Source organism: Tachyglossus aculeatus, chromosome 19, assembly GCF_015852505.1.
Source record: "Tachyglossus aculeatus isolate mTacAcu1 chromosome 19, mTacAcu1.pri, whole genome shotgun sequence".
NCBI classification, from domain to species: Eukaryota; Metazoa; Chordata; class Mammalia; order Monotremata; family Tachyglossidae; genus Tachyglossus; species Tachyglossus aculeatus.
In genome coordinates, this window is record NC_052084.1 from 10,517,495 (window position 1) to 10,532,000 (window position 14,506).

The 14,506-nt window shown below is 39.1% G+C and overlaps 1 protein-coding gene across 1 annotated transcript in view; it reads left to right on the plus strand.

The window, feature by feature from the left end:
* ESRRG (estrogen related receptor gamma) overlaps positions 1-14,506 on the plus strand; it is a 449,507-nt gene that overhangs the window by 92,467 nt on the left and 342,534 nt on the right. Inside the window, exon 3 of the mRNA XM_038760932.1 lies at positions 13,035-13,126. The gene's annotated coding sequence lies outside the window, so the exon portion shown is untranslated. The remainder of the gene's footprint in view (positions 1-13,034; positions 13,127-14,506) is intronic.

Here is a 14,506-nt window from a genome sequence, read left to right on the forward strand (position 1 = left end):
TGATCATCTGATTCTGCATTGATATTTGCATATTTAATCTTTTTTTATTAATTGACCATAACATTGAACAGCCCTTTGTGGGCAGGGATCATGTCTACCAACTCTTGTCTACTCTCCCAAGACTTAGTACAGTGTTCTAACACACTAAGCAATCAATAAATACAATTGATTAATGGACTGTTTTTTCACCACTTTGCAGGTAATCGAGCATCGTCTCCAGAAAGATTTGCTTTCCCAGAGGGGAAAGCAAATTATTCCTTTAAATTAAAAAAAAATGTAGGGAGAGGAAAGGTGAAAAGGAGAACTTAAATTATTTATGTTTATTAATGTCTGTCTCCCCTCTACATTAAAAGCTCCTTGGCAGGGAATGAGTCTGTCAACTTTGTTGTACTCTCCCAAGGGCTGCTACAAGTGCTCGGCACAGAGTAAGCACTTAATAAGTACTATTGGAGAGGGAAGATTTTTATAGTTTAAGAACATCCCTTAGTCAGTGATGGCTAGCAAAGATACCATTAGTGCTGAAAGCCTTGGTCAAGATGCCAGTGTGGTGATGTTGGTATGTAGTGTCATTACTGCTTCATCATCATCATCATCAATCGTATTTATTGAGCGCTTACTGTGTGCAGAGCACTGTACTAAGCGCTTGGGAAGTACAATTTGGCAACATATAGAGACAGTCCCTACCCAATAGTGGGCTCACAGTCTAAAAGGGGGAGACAGATACTGCTTCAAAGTATACTCTTGTTAGGAGGTTCCACACAATAGATTCTCTTCTAGCTACTTTCAGACCTCTCTGGGTTCCTTCTTAGCTTATTTAGGACAAGTCTTCGGAGCTAAGCTTAGCATCTCAAAAAGTGCCTTGGGAGGTTGGAAAAATAAAGTGTGATAATTTATACTGAATTCAAGTTGTATGAGTAATGCTATGAGATGTCACTGTGAATATTCCAACAGTATTCTTCCCTTGAGACTATAAGCTCCTTGTGGGCAGGGATTGCATCTACTAACTTCATTGTATTTTCCCATGTGTTTAGTAAAGGGCTGTGCACAAAGTCAGTGCTGAACAAATACCACTGATAGATATTCACTTCGCAAAATAAGTTGCAATAATGATCTGGAAACAAGTCATACTAGGTAATTCTTTCAGAGTGAACATTCTCCAGAGAATAGTCTTCTCGAGATTTGTTTTGTATTTTGTTCCTTTTGGGCAAATGGTTTTCAATAGCAATTACGGATGTGTCAATGACCTCTTTGTTCAATTGAATTAGAAAACTTAAATGAAGTTTAACCAATATCAAGCTCTGCTGTGTGAGGTAATTGAGGCCATGCCGTGTGTAGTAACAGTGCCCCCTATAGTACTATTTATTGAAAGCTTGGTGGATTTACGGGTCTGCTAAATCTCCCTACAAAAAGTAGCCACAATAGAACTTAGTACATTGATTGCCCTATGATATTCTTATTTTTATCTTGTAAATTTTAGGTGCTAAATATGCAATGAAATTTCTTTCTCTAAGTTGTATGTATTCTGACCTTGGCCTTTTCAGAAAAGCTCAGGATATTTAAAAAATGGGGGTGATGGGCTTTTGAAATCACTGGAAGTGAAATCACTGAAGTATAGTGCGAATTGAGTAGTATTGCTTCCTGCTGCTGATACACTCTTGTGTGCTGCTGCCCCCTTGACTGTTGTCTACTGTGACTCACAAAGAACCTCAATATCATCGAAACAGTGTGGTCTGTTGTTGCTTTTAAAGATGACTGGGAAGGCAGAATGGTGTACTGGATTCCCTTAGATTCCAGGACACTGGGAGTGAGACTGATAAAACGCAGTGCAAAGATATTGTTCTCTTCTTTAGTATCTAATGTGGTTTGTAAAAGAGTCCAGGGAAATGTTTGATTACTTCTACAGCTGAGAGGGGCTGTATTGATTTCCCTATTTTTATTATATTGAATTATATCACAGTATATTTTTAATCTGTACAGGGCCTTGAAATTTAAAAATACAGCTGTAGAGTTCTTATTATCAAGGAGCGTTGCCTGAGATTTTATTTTCATTCCCAGCTATATGAGACTTCTTAGCAACTTGGATAAGGGAAAGCACTAGCATTTTATTGGTATTTGGGCTAATTTTTTTTCACTTGGAATGTTGAGAGAGTGAAGCTCCTGAAAAATCCAAAATGAATGGTTGAAAAAGTAGATCATTGCTCGTATTGCATTAGAATTTTGGATAGCTCATTTTTATGGCCTCTTCTGCCAGAAAAATGTCTGTTGCATCATTAAAAATGTAGCTTACCTATTGCTTTTAATATTTGAACTATATCTGCAAAAAAGCATAGATTTACTCATTTCCCTAAGAGCATTTAAAAGAAGACATGAAAGAATCTTGGAGTTGCATTTTGTAGACTTTAAAAATAATTTTGTAACTTTGTAACTGGAGCATTTGGCCTTATAGCACTGTCACTTCCAGGGACATCACCATCCTTTCATAGACAACATTATGACACTGATCTCAGAATGGAGGTTAAGCATATACAAGTCACAATTCATAGACCCAAAGACCATTTAGCTCATAAGAAAACAAGCAACCAAGAGTGGCAGCTTGGCCTAGTGGAAATTGCTTGAAACTGGGAGTTGGGAGACCAGAGTTCTAAACAAATACCATAATTATTATTACTACTACTAATAATGATAATAATATCCTGGCTCCTGCACTTGTGTGCCATGTGACCTTGGGCAAGTTCCTTAACCTCTATTTGCCTCAGTTTTTTCATCTGTAAAATGATGATTAAATACTTGCTCTTCCTTCCCTTAGATTGGGTGCCCCATGTGGGGGCTCACCAACCTCCTCATCGACTTTCCCCGCCTCCTGCCTCTCCCCACTCCAGTCCTTGCTTCACTGCTGCCCGGATAATCGGTATATATCCCTCTCTAGACTGTAAGTTTCTTGTGGGTGGGTAGTGTCTACCAACTGTGTTATATTGTACTCTTCCAAGGGCTTAATACAGTGCTCTGCACACAATAAGTCTTCCACAATGCCACTGATTTTTCTTTTTTCTAAAATAATAATAATAATAATAATAATGGCGATAAGTGCTTACTATGTGCAAAGCACTGTTCTAAGCACTGGGGGGGGGGGGATACAAGGTGATCAGGTTGTCCCACGTGGGGCTCACAGTCTTAATCCCCATTTTACAGATGAGGGAACTGTGGCTTAGAGAAATTAAGTGACTTGCCCAAGGTCACACAGCAGACATGTGGTGGAGCCAGAATTAGAACCCATGACCTCTGGCTCCCAAGCCCGTGCTCTTTCCACTGAGCCATGCTGCTTCTCTAAAATATTCTGTCCCTATCTCCCCACTCCTCAAGGAACTCCAGTAGTTGCCCATCCACTTTTGCACCTTATCAGTGGCTTGAAAGCCCTCAAATCAGTGCTCCCCTTCCTACCTTACCTTACTGATTTCAATACTACTCCCTAGCTCATACACTTCACTTCTCTATTGCCAAACCTAATCACTGTACCTCGATACTATCTGTCTCACGACTGGCCCCTTGCCTATGTTCTCACTGTCCTGGAACTTCCTCTCCCTTTGTTTACGACAGACCACCATTCATTCATTCATTCATTCAATCGTATTTATTGAGCGCTTACTGTGTGTAGAGCACTGTGGGAAGTATAAATCGGCAACTGAGTCTTATTAAAATCCCATTTCTTCCAAGAGGCTTTTCCTAAGTCCTCAATTCCCCTACCCCCTCACCCTTCTGCATCATCTATGCACTTGGATCAATACTTCTTAAGTATTTGATATTCTCCCTACCTTGAGCCCCACAATATGTAGGCATATCTGTAACTTATTTTAATGTTTGCCAGGGAACTTGTCTACCAATTCTAATGCATTGTTCTCTCCCAAGCATTTAGTATAGGGCTCTGCACACAGTAGGTGGTCAATAAATACCATTTGATTGGCAGAGTCCTTGAATCTACCGCAGTATTGTGGTTGGCACATAGTAAGCACTTAACAAATACCACAATTATTACCAGAAGTAGTAGTAGTAAGAGTGGGAGGAGGGGGTGACGGCCATGAAAGAACAAAAATGCAGGAGTACCTTGGAACACCAGGCATTGACGCAAACTGATTCTTTGCTGTTGTAATTTATAATCTTTCAAGAGGTAAGAAAATGGTTCATATCCATTAAAAAATGTCCACAAAGCCTTTGGAACTTTCCTGTCCCATTATTAAATGCAGGAGTGAAAAACAGAGGGATTACATAAATGAGAGCAGGTGCACTCGTGCAGAGGTAACTACTGAGCATATGTAAGTGCAGTTGGAAAATCATTGTCTTGCAGAGAATACTCGAAATTGGTCCCTAATGGCCTTGGTTTTTGTCATATGGTCTTGATTATAAGGCTAAAATTGCATTGCCATGCCTTTAGTGTGAACGAGATGGATGGATAATTATTACGTGCACCGAATACCTTTTTGCAAGGAGGACCCAGAACATTCCCTGGTCACTGTCGCTTCGATTCCATCCTGTTGTCAGAAGAAATGCACAGGGCCAATTCATCACCTGATTTATATAGAAAAAAATGTATAAATATGTATATGTACACCAGCAGCTATTTGGGTGTTTGTATGAGCTCATACCCATTTGGGTAGACAGATATGCTTACAGATAGAAACTGTATAATTCAAGAAGTTGAGAGGAAAGATCATAAGTTAGCATTTGTATTTGTGAATATTAGCATTGTATTTGTGAATATGGACATAGCACAGAGATGGGAATGAGACAATTCTATACCACTGTGATAACCAGTTGAGCTGAGGCTGCAGTATCGGGCTGGGAATGAGTCTATGTGTTATTATAGTTTACTCTCCGAAGTGCTTAGTACAGTGCATTGCACACAGTAAGCACTCAATAAATATGATTGAATGAATGAATACTCAGGAGTCTTTGCATGATATGAGACATTTATTGTTATGTTGCAATGTACAGTCAATGCCAAACACAGAAACCACAAAAACATGTGGAATGATAAGGAGGCATCCTTGTAGTTTAGAAATATTTTTTTGGCAGTGGGGGAACCAAGAAGGTATCTTTTCCCTCCTCCTCATACCCCCTTTGCATTTTTTAATAAGATAGAGGAAACTCAGAGTAACTGTAATCCATCTGGTAGTGATGAGAATAAATCTCAGTTCTATTTAATAGTTGCCTCTACCCCCCTGGCATCTGATGGAGGGGGCCGAGGGGGAGAGAAATGTTTTGCAAGATCGGAGTTGATAAGGTTCTAAGGCACTCAGATCCATGACCATGACCGTGTTGTTCATTCATCACTGGAATATTTAGTATAGATCATGTCCTTGAAGGCTGTTGCTTTCCCTTTCTATGCACTCCTAATATAACTAATATGGGCAATTTGTTATGAGGGTCACCAGTTCCTAAATGTTAGAGGTTGAATTTTGTGCAAGCACTTTGAAGGCTTAACAAACCTCCTTCCTGTGGGAAGTTTCCTGAATGTTTTGGTCAAAGGGATTATGTATTTGGGGGTACAGGGCACTCTTGGCAGGGTTTTCGTGGCCCAGATTCAGTGTTTATAGTCTTCCTGATTAATTGCTTGATGCTACTTGCCACTGAACCCTAATGAGGGCCCAGAAAAAAAAAAAAAACAGTTTTGATTAAATAATCAGCCAACCACCTCAACTGTTTAGTTTTAATGATTATCTTTTATCTGGCTCTTAGCACTGTACAGATGTGTGTGTATATTAATATATAATAGATCTATATAGAGATATTCACATTATCTTTCTCTACACACACACACACACACACACACACACACACACACCCGTGTGGTTAGAACACCTAGAAGCCTTTTTTTCTTTTTAAAAAGGCAAATCCAAAATTAGAAGATAAAAGAAAGTATTCATTTAAGCATATGGTAATTAATGAATGCGTATATATGCCCATATCCCCTGGATTTGCAAAAGAAACAGAAGTCAAATATAAGACACTTGTGAGAGTACAAAGTTACAGTATTTTAGGCATGTTTTGACTTTCTCATGTCTAATCAAAAAGCCTAAATTGGTAGTATTATATGAGTCCTAATTTAGCTGCTTTAATTAGATGCCCACGCTAAAAACATTCCAAATAAGCAGTTGAAATCTTATCACAGGTCGGTTGGATCAATACTGTAAAAAAAGTATGAAAAGTTTTTGAGTGACAGCTTAAAAATGGAAAATTTAAATATATATCGCTGCCTTCCGCTCCATTGTATGATGCACAAAGCACATTTTGGCAGTATGGTTTTAAGTAGTCAAGAAGGTGATTTATTAGAAACACTGAACTTGTGTTTATTTCCACTCTGTAAACTATGCATATAACAATATATCTGTATCAAGGGATTAATACCAGGAGTGCTATTTAAACTTAGCATTACCAATAGCATTCAAAATATAGTTTATAGAGCTATAAATAGCCACATCAGTATTGACATTTGCTGCAAAATCTAAGTCCCTGGAAAAGTGGGTCTGATGGTAAATGAATATGCTTTTGCCTGACAGTATATAAAGCATCTCAGTGGGTTGCAGTGATATTTCATGGTTACAGCCGCTGTTATTCTCCTGAAGTCTTCCCAGAATCCTATCTAAATGGTGAGGCAAAGGGTGGGATTGTCAGGGGTTGACCTGGTCAGAATATGGGGGAAAATGAAACAATTATTAGATTTTTATCATGCCTTTTTTTGCCCATGCTGCAGAATTTTGGAGTATATGTTGAACCAATCTCTGCGTTGAATTGATGGCAGATTTTGTTATGCACAGAACACTGTACTAAGCATTTGGTAGAGTACAGTGCAACATAATTAGTAGAGACATTCCCTGCCCATAACAACCTTCCAGTCTAAAGGAAGAAGTTCTCTTCTTCCACAGCACCCTTGTTTGGGACCGAGCTCCTCAAGAAGGTGTGTAGCTGTTTAGATCTCAAATAATGGAGTGGTTCTAGGGTCTCTGTCACTAACTTTGTTCGTACTAACAAATTGCTTTAAGAAACCTCCTCAGAATGATCTGCCAAAGCTGCTTTAAACTGGGACTTGGCACAACAGTTCCGACTTGAACAACTGTCAGAATTATAATGTCCTAAGTACAAAGCTCTACTAATTGAATTTCATTCACTAGGACTGAAATATAGCAGCCAAGGCAGAGAACCCTGTCGGCTGGTTTTTATGGGTCCCTGAATCTAAAGTCATTTTTAAAATGTGAGTGATGCAATTTCTTGTATCTTTCATTTAATATGCTCCTCAGTAAACAGTGTTTCAGATTAGTATATTTGTAATTTAAATGAAGACAATACATCAAGCCAAGTCAGGAAAAAAAAAGTTTAAGGAGTGATTGATTCCTCTTTCAATGTTATGCCCAGAAAAAAAGAGAAAGGGTTGCTGCTGGGTTACAGGGGCAAAACTACCCTATTTTTAAAAGCACGGTCAGCCCCAGTGGCTGAATCTCTGTTTTCTTCAAGCATACTAATAAATTCTGCCCAACTCCTTTTTTTTTTTTTTGTTCTCTCTTGGGGTCTGCTTGTAGATTTGCCTCAACAAAGGAAGCATCATGTTACATCTCTTAAATAATTGATGGTGCTCAGTTCAAGCAAGCTTGAAGGAAATTCTGAAAATAGGAACTGATTAAGCAAATGTCCCGCTTTCCTCTCTCCTCTCCCTTTAGCTCCTACTCTCCCTACCTCAGTACACTTCCCCTTCCCCGCCTGCTCTTCACTTATTTCCACCCTCTTGGTGACTGGCAGCTGGTTCAGCTGATGTCATCTAGGCTTTGGTGCTGCCCAGCACTTACCAGCTCCCGTTTCATTTATTTATTTTTTTTTAAAGGGGAAGCTGTTAATTATAAGCTGTCCGATGTAACTAAGAGCTCTTAATAAATCATCAGAAATGATATGCTATAATCACCATCAGAGATGGTTTGTCTGGACTGTAAAGACATTGGGTTGATAATTTGTCCCTCTGTTTGCAGGGGGTATGTTTCTAAGGCCTGTGGGTGGCTGGGTGGGATGATGGATTGCTTAAGAAATAATGATACTTATTAAACTCTTACTCTGTGCTAAGCAGTACGGTACACAGAATATTATGAGATCAGATACAGCCCTGGTCCCCCACTCAGGACTCACAAGCTCTCATATGCCCTCTTTCCAGATAAGGAAACAGGTCAGAGAAGTTAAGTGACTTGCCCAAAGTTACACAGTAAGCCAGGGGCAGAGCTGGGCCTAGAACCCAGGTTTCCTGACTCCCATTCCATGCTTGTTCCCCAAGACCCCACTGCCTTGCCCAACTGTGGATGACTGGTATGGTAGCATGAGTCATAGCATCAGTGTCAGGCTTCAACGGTGCCAAGGGAATCTGGATCCCACCCATTCTGTGGAAAAGCAGTGCTTTGTTGGAGTTTTGTGATGTCAAGACTCTGAAATGTTGATTTACCCCTTTGAAGCATGGCCCTTGTGGAACAATCTCCTTCTTGGAAGGCTTATATAAAAGTAATAGACAACCATACTTCCTAGAGGGTTTAGGCATTCACCAGTTTGGCAGCAAGAGACTAGACCAAATGATTTTCCACTCCAGGATTCTGTAATTTTTGTCACTGCGTTTTGGGAGAACTGACTGAGGTTACCTATTAAGCAAAATCTAACACTCAGTTTTAGCCCTAATAATACCTTCAAACCATGCCTACATTTATGGCAAAGCTGGCAGGAAGATTTGTGATGAATCTCTCAACTCCACAAGCATAAACCAACTTTCTCCCTTATGACAGTTTGAGCACATTATTTGAAGCATATTTATATTTTCTGACATGAATCCCCAATTGCATCCTAAGCTCCTTGAGGCCAGGAACCATGTGAATTCCTTACTGTATGCTAAGTGTAATAAGGGGCCGCATACCAATGTGTTCAGTAAACACTTGTTGAGAAAATTGAGGTGATCTAAATGGCTCTAAGGTACATAAAGCCTGCAGTTAATCAAACCCAGTTAGTCATCTGGTTTTATGCCAGTCAGTCTGATTATTGGCTGGTGTCTCCCCTCCTTGTAGATACAGCACCACACTCATATGTAGTTTTTTTATTTGTTTGTTTTCAGTGTGGCTTGTCACCAGATTCTGGGATCCAGGAGTGGTGGTCCTGTTCAGAGGAGCCCAGGGAGGATCACAACTGTTCTGGAGCAAGTAGGAGGGAGATGACAGGTTCTCCCCTGAAGGGGGGAAAAGAGATAATTGTGGTATATGTTACGTGCTTAATGTGGACCAAGCACTATAAGAAAGTGCTGGGGTAGATACAGAATAATTGGGTTGAATATACTTAGTGTCCAACATGGAGCTCACAGTCTAAGAAGGAAGGAGAACATCCCCATTTTACAGATGAGGAAATTGAAGTCCAGAGAAGTTAAATGATTTGTTTTAGGTCACCCAGTAGATGACTGTTGGAACTGGGTTTAGAGCCCAGACCCTTGCTTTCTCCATTAGGCCACATGACTTTTTATGGTCATGCTGCTTCTCAGAAACGCTCTAGGTTTGGCTGCACTCTATGTATTTTCATAAAGTGGCTCCCGGGACATAATCATGTTACTCTGTGGGCCTGATGAAAAGCATATGACACCACATGGGTCTCAATATCTGGTATTCTCAAGTGCTGTTAATAGCCATAAATCAGACAACTGTGAAGGCATGTCATGCACAATAGTCACTAAAGGGTTAAGTTTTGTAGCTAGTCCTTCAGGGAAGCAGCATGGTGTAGTGGATAGAGCATGGGCCTGGGAGTGGGGAAGTCATGGGTTCTCATTCCTGCTTTGCCACTTGTCCGTTGTGCTGCTTGGGCAAGTCACTTCATGTCTCTGTGCCTCAGTTACCTCACCTGTAAAAAACTGGGATTAAGAGTGTGAGCCCAATGTGGGACAGGGACTATATCCAACCTGATTAACTTGTACCACCTTAGTGCTTAGAACTGTGCTTGGCACATAGAAAGTGCATAACCAGTACTATAATTATTATTAAATGTATTGTTATTATTATTATTATCTGTATGACCCATTTCCAAGACCCCTTTTTTCTCCTCATTTTGAGTTTTATTCCTTTTATTTTTGTTTGTGAGCCCACATATGAGGGAACAGGTACTCCATGTCATCAGATTACCTTGTTTGTACTCCAGGGTCTAACACAGTGATTAGCACCTATTAAGCACTAAGTACATACCACATATTACTACTCAGTCAAATTCATTTAACACTTACTGTGTGCACAGCACTGTACTAAGTGCTTGGGAGAGTAAAGTATAACAATATAACAGATACATTCCCTTCCCATGACAAGTTTGCAGTACATTTTGGTAGCATTTTCACCCAAAAAGAAGTTAATGGTACTCAGGAAAAATATATATTGGTCTTGAATAAAGGATATATTCTAGACTAACTACTATTAGTAGTGATAATACTCTTGAAATTTTGCATTGCCTTTTCTCTGAAGAGATCAAGAAATTCAGACTTAAAGTAGTTACACAACCCACAGTCACTCAGAAGATAACCTGATAGCTTATTAATGGTGCCAACAGTGCTTATGTAGTGTTACATAAAGAGGAGCTGTAGCACTGGAAAGGATTTCTTTTTTGTATAAGCCTTTCCTTCACACCTGTTGCACCTCAAACTCGTCTACAACCTGCCTGGTTACACTTCCCAGCTTTGCAGGGTGGATTCGTTCTTCATTGTCTCTCCTAATATTTTGTGGGATGGTTTTACAGCTGCTAAGTGTTCCTGGTTCTCTGCAGTGAACAAAAATTGTTCTCCCTTTGAGTCTTTCGGTGCAGTTGGATATGCAGAGAAAACAACTACCCACTTTCCCTTTTCCTCAGCAGGGCGGGAAATTTTCTGACAACAGGAGGGCAAGATAAGGATTCACTTCATCTATCAAATGGGGAAAAAAATTCCAAATCCAAAATCAAAAAGAAAAAACTATAAAAAATAAGTAATTTATATGGTGTTTGTATGACCCTGTATGTAGAGAGTATGTGTGATAGGTGCAGCATGTCATTGTAAAATACTACTGGTGGGTTGTGAATACATTTTATCCAGAGAACAGGAGTAGGGGAAGTGTTATTCACTATTTTTAAATGGCATTTCGGCAGGGAGTAAGAACATCCTATAGATTGCCTGTCACATTTGTAAACACAGTTGCTTCCTTTGGGTTAAGAATAGTGTATGTGTGTAAATAAATAGTGGCTAGTTTTGCTGTGGCAATTGCCCACGGTAAAATTTTAACTTTTTAAATAGGTTTTCAGCTGTCAAGGATTGTGTGTGTGTGTGTGTGTGTGTGTGTGTGTGTGTGTGTGTTTTCTACCAGTCAGTAATGTTTACTGAATGCTTATTCTGTTCAGAACACTATACTTGGCATCACACAACAGCTGGTAGATATGATTCCTGCCCTCAAGAAACTTATAATCTTTTGGGGAGCAGACACTAAAATAAATTACTACTGGGGAGAAGTAACTGAGTTTAAACATGTACAGAAGTGCTACCTTAAGAACAACTCACCTAATGAAAATCTCAATGTTTATAGAGCAAATCTGCATTCTCTAAGGCATTTTTGAGAAGGCACACAATCTTTGCTCTCTTCAACTTGATATGTAAAGTGGTTTTTCATGGAATTTGATCTTATAATTCCAGGTGCCAGTAACAGCTCAGATAAATGCTGAACAAAAGTAGGGTACTAAATTCGGGGTTTAAGATTCATCAGGTTCTTGATCTTGCCTCTCAGTTAACTGTAGGATGGAAGAGGCAACAAGTGCCCAGTAGACTTACAGTCCATTGGTGATGAAAATTCAAAATGAAAACTGGTCCAAAAAATCCCAGGCAAATGGACTGTCTCTCAGAAGGCAGAACTTGTTTGTTATATACTTTGGCATTTCCAAGTGTACAGTATAGTTGAAAATGTGTGTAGTTATTGTGATACTAAGATCTGTCATTTTTCTGTTTCCAAGATTTGGACAGAGAAAGGGAAAGGGAAAAGTAAGCAGGATCACATTCTTAAAATTAAGCAACTTAGCTTTTCATTTCCTTTCTTCAAAAAACATGAAAATGTGGGCTTGAAGTATCACTTGGAACCATACTTAAGTCCACTCCAAGAGGGTCCTTATCATAGCCCAAGGACCTCTTTAAAGTTCTCGCTCTCCAAAGTATACAATTACCACATTTCTACCTTGATAAGTGTGTTGAAAAATTTTGCCTGACTAATTGGTTTTCCCAGGTGATTTACTTTGGGGACTAAACATGTTTGTACTCAGCTGATTGTTTGGTGGTTGCCACTCATTTTGAAGCTGAACTGAACTAAGCTAGTGATACCCAGCCCAAGGGATTTTTCTACCACTTGCAACTATCCTGTAGGAAGAGGAGCAAGAGGCAGGTTCAGTGTTGAGGGGTATTCTTCCATTTTGAAGTAGTTTAAAACCCGTTCATTTTATTAAACTGTAAAAAGTTTGTTTTGACGACTTAGCTGATGTTGAATGATTAGTACCTGTTCATTTTTAGTCATCCTGGCTCACCTTACCTCCTTTCCACTATATTTCTAAAGAAATACAGCCTCTCAGATGGGAACAAATGAAAGCTTTTTCTTTATCCTTCTGTCCAAAAGGAAACTGTTTTGGGAAAGTTAAAAATGGGTGGTATAATGGAAAATGCTTTAAAACTTTAACCAGAGTATACCTATAAATGAAAGGGCAGGATGATTAATGAAATTGTGAAGGAAGGAAATTTGCAGTTAAGCAATAGATACTGTAGCTCACTTTGAATGTTACTGTAATCGTTTGTGTATGTGTGTGCATATATATATGTATATGTTGGGATTCAAGACTTGCTGAATGCACAGCATACTAAGTTTGATCTGTTAATATGTGCTTTACTCTATTGCCTGGCAGATTTTATTAAATGCAGTGGCCAGGAAAATTGACCTCACTTTTTTTTTTTTCTTTTTGGGTTGGATCCTTGTTCACATCACACAAATGAATAGAGCTGGCAATTTACTGGTTCATCAATGAAACAATATTAAATTATGAAGATGTAAAGAAAAAATCATCTGTTAACATTGTGGCAGTCGGAAAGGTAAGATACTCCCTATAAGATTAGGTAATATTAATGGACTGAAGTACCCATCTAACATTATGCCACAAAATAGATATTGCACTGTCAGGTAATCCGGTTCTTTTATAATTGCTCTAGCAGTGGTTAACGTCAAGTCATGAAGTGCTGTGCAAGCATTCTTTGTAGGAAATTGTTAGGTGTTTTCGATGATATATAACTATTGCTGAAGTGATTATGAAAATATGGAAATCCAAATTTTTCATTTGTTTTACTTAAGATGCTGAATTTTACTAAATATATACAATTGAGTATCCAGATCATAAATTGTAATAAATGATTCGATTTAGGGATTTAATCTGAATTTCCTAAACCCATTTCCTCTTTAAACAAATATTTCCACCCTCCTTACTGCTAAGCAGTGAGCAGTAAGTATGATTCTGTTTGGAAGTCAGTTTTGGCCTTAGTGCTGGGAAAGGCCAAACATTTCTTTTGACACTTGCTCAACCCTACCTCGTGGGTTTTTTATGTGATTTTTTTTTTTTTTTTACTTATCGCCTCTTTCCTTGGAGGATAATCTGGGTTAAATTTGATGAGCCTTTAGTTTGCCACATTGCCAGCCGCAAACTGGCCTGTCATGGCACCAGGCTACCTTGTGCAGCTTAACACCGTGTTTCCTCAATCAGTGGTGAGACAGAATCTGTCTCCCAAAGCCGTTCTGAAAGTTTATGCTTCTGAATATCGAAGGGTCCCCTACAGCCTGAAACAGTCAGTGCTGCTTCCCAAAGTGCCAATCTATGACTCTAGAGATGCTTGGACACCGGGAGAATCAGACTCAATATTTGAATTGCTTTTGGCTTTCCCCCCTGCTCCCTTCCCCTAATGTAATCAGAATGAGGGCTTGTTAAAATTAATTCTGCCATCTGCACCCAATATGTGATCTGTTGGGCTGTAGGGGGTAGATGCATTGAGATTGTTGGTGCTACTCTGGCCTTTTGTTATCATTTCTTGTAAGCATAATTTTAACGGGCAGCATAGGGATCTAGACACCACAAACCACATAGAACGTGACTGCATTAAGTGATGTGATTGTTCAGTTGTTTTTTGTATTTTAGGAACATAATTTGCTTTTGTAACTCCCTTCCATCCCCTACCCCAGGAAAATATACCTTATCTCCAGCAAAGTGGATAAGAAAAATGATTGCTATTTGAGTTTTGGGGGAAAGAAAATCTATTTCTTTTATAGAGCAGCTTGTGCTTAATATACATGAAAGTGGGGTTTACTTTGATCCTGACAATTAAAAGTTTATTTTTACCACTCATACTGGGCTACCATCCAGCAGTGCTCTTTCCCTTGCATCAAATTCTGGATTTCAAGTATCCAGTCAGCCTATATGTGACAGA